At 40.3% G+C, this 3010-nt stretch overlaps 1 protein-coding gene across 1 annotated transcript in view; it reads right to left on the reverse strand.

Moving 5' to 3' along the window:
* Nucleotides 1-762: 762 nt before the first annotated feature.
* The window catches only part of LOC310715973 (somatostatin receptor type 5), a 26524-nt gene continuing 24276 nt past the window's right edge, over nucleotides 763-3010 (reverse strand). Inside the window, exon 3 of the mRNA XM_083522713.1 lies at nucleotides 763-3010. This exon is cut by the window's right edge and continues 1549 nt beyond it. The gene's annotated coding sequence lies outside the window, so the exon portion shown is untranslated.

Here is a 3010-nt window from a genome sequence, read left to right on the forward strand (position 1 = left end):
AATTTCAAATTATATCTTCATCGCTCCATGTAACAAAGTCCTCTCCAAAAGTATTGGAACACGTACCTTGCAGCTGGTTCCTGATCCCCAGATGTGCGTCGTGTTAGACTGGATGCTCGTCCACTTTCGGATGAACCTTGTGTTTCCTTGTCTCTTCTTCATTGTAACTTTCCCAGCAGACAACATGGCCTTCAAACATGGCCGCCACGGACTCCACTTCCCATGCACTATAGCGATTAAGTTCACCAGCATCTTGTCCATACACACCTGTTTCCCACACACACACACAGTTCCTTCATGATTCTCTTCTGTTGGAGGTTTTTCTTTCTTTCATAGGGGGGTGAATACTTATGCAGTCTCTTACAATCCTGAATTCCTGACCTGTACTCCTCGAACAGTGCTTTTTAAGGGAGGTGGTAGCTTGAAGGTCATGAGGTTAAGTCCCACCCACACTAAGCTGCCACTCTTGGGCCCCTGAGCAAGGCCCTTAACCCCATAGCTGCTCAATTGTGTGAATGAAAAACTTTCAACAGTGCTTTGAATGTATTTACATTTAAATTAAGCTTTTTCTTTTATCAACCATCTCAGAGTCTTCTGCTGTCTCATCATTTGGTCTTCCAAACTGTTCAGCAATGTTTGTTTGTTTTAGTCATCATTGACTTGTTAGCTTGTGACCTTAATTTATCAATGCATGGATTAGAAACTGCAGCTGTAACAAGTGTGGGACAAAAGTGGAAAGAAAAATGAATCAATACATAAACATATAAATACAGACGTTTTATTCCTTATTAGCAAATGATCCAAGGGATCCCTGTTTTTACACAATACAATTATAACTTTATTTTTTCTTTTCAAAATGACAAGAATCTCACAAAACAAGAAACAAACTTTTTATTTACGCAACAAAAAATAAAGTACATACTGTAGTACATATACATATTTATATGCATACGTTCAGTCATGAGCTTGTTTAATAAGAAGTCCATGTTGGCAGAGGTACGGTGTAAAATACAGGCACATCGCGAGCAGGTACAAAGACTTTTCTCTCAGTCCAGCAGTGATCAGGTTCTCAGCAACATCTGCAGAACATCATCTGTAGTAACATTCAAATTTTGTTTGTTTGTTTATTTATTTATAAATCTGTTGTCATGAAAAGAGATCCAGAAAAAGGAGGTTCCTGATGGTTTATTTTTGATCTTTGATGAAGCACTTAGGCTCTGGTGGTATTTACTGTAATGGAGACCTGATGGAAAGATCCAGAGATTTATTTTTTATTATGGATTGTACTTTCTTCATTCCAGAAAGAACGCAAATTGCTATTCTATAGACACGAGTTAGCGGTTTTCACATGGCGTCATTTTGGCGTTTTGTTTGATCAAGTGATTCTGCTTGTCGTGACCTCTGGACGTTCTCCAGAGGAACACCTGACGTTCTCGCACTAACTTGACGTGATTTGGAGAATTTGGGACGAAGCCAATATCAGCAAACGGTGCAGGACCCGTGCTTTCACAAGAGCGCAGCTGGAATCCTGTACGCTCTCCTGTTACGCTCTACTGTCATGATGACTGATTATACTTTTCTCACAGCGTTCGTTTCGTTGTGATATAGTGTTACAGAGATCGGCTTTTTTTCTGGACAATCAATGAGAATTACGAGGGTTACGGGATTTTGTGCGATGGAATTTCTGCGTACATTTGTTTCGATTGAAAAGGAAACCCTGAACGAACGAACGAGGGATGACGATAACACTGCCGTTATACCGCGCTGCTGAATCCGGCTTGGTTAGTAGCTGTGGTTTCGTTTGCTCTCACAGAACAATGCTATCGTATGAAATGCTATTGTTTCTGTAGGCCACGCCCACACAAATCTTTTTTGTCACACAATTTTCTGTCGGTTTTGGATTTCCATCCACACTGAGACGGCGAAAAAAAACGCTCTCTGAAGTGGATAAACTTTCGAAAAACATCGCTTTCACGTTGCAGTGTGGACTGAGGCTTCCGAAAACCTCTGACACATTTTTTAATCATCGTCACGTCTTAAGATTTGTTCGTGCGCAGTACAGGGGCCTGAGCGTTTCAGACATTTCAGTGGGTATAAGCAACTTTTGGTAAACGATTTAAAAGTGTGGACGCAGAAAGTTTTTTTTTTCAATCGTATCCGGATTAGCGTAGATGTAGCCTTTGTCAAAGCCAATTCAGAGGCACTTACATCGCAGGTGATTTCATGAAACAGTGTTATGTAACATTTACAGACGAAGTCTCCAGTGTCTGCGATTGGTGTTGCCTTCTATTTCATTTTGAATACATTAACATATTTCAGTTTTTAGAGGAAAGGGTGAGGAAAAAAGCCGTTTCTGTTGTAGCTGCTTTAACATAAGTGACAACACGAACAGTGTGTGGACATTCCTGCGAAATGAAACGTAACTATAAACAGATAAAGTGCACACTTTCATTTCTTTTTTTCCCTTCTTTCGAACGTGCCCCCGCGTCTGAATTTGTTCGAAACGGCGTGATAAGCTAGCCAGCATTTTTTGGTTCTTTGTTATTGTGTGACGGACAAGATATCACATGAAGCTTCAAAATTCACGCAAACCTACGAGATTCAATATATACAGCAACTAGAGCTATCACACACACTTTTTAGCAAAAATTCTGTGTAGGAACATCGCTGCAGGTTTTAAGTCTATATACACACAGATTTATACACAGATTTACACTGTTACATGACAAAATAATGCTCAACATTTGATTACAAACCCTAAACGAATATCCGGAAATGTTCATTTATACAGACACGTTCAAAACAACACACTCGGACACAGGGGGAAGGGAAAAGGGAAAGGGGGCTGAGACATTGCAAATTGGTGCGGTAGTTATGGAGAAAAAAAAAAAAAAAGCCCTGCAAATAACATAACATTAATCCGAACGATCTGGTGGAGACGTGCTGCCGCGTGTCTGTACATCAAACGCCGTGAGTCCACATCTTCCCTTTAACCTGGGAAAGGCACTTT

Source organism: Silurus aristotelis (assembly GCF_946808225.1).
Source record: "Silurus aristotelis genome assembly, chromosome: 20".
Classification (NCBI taxonomy): Eukaryota; Metazoa; Chordata; class Actinopteri; order Siluriformes; family Siluridae; genus Silurus; species Silurus aristotelis.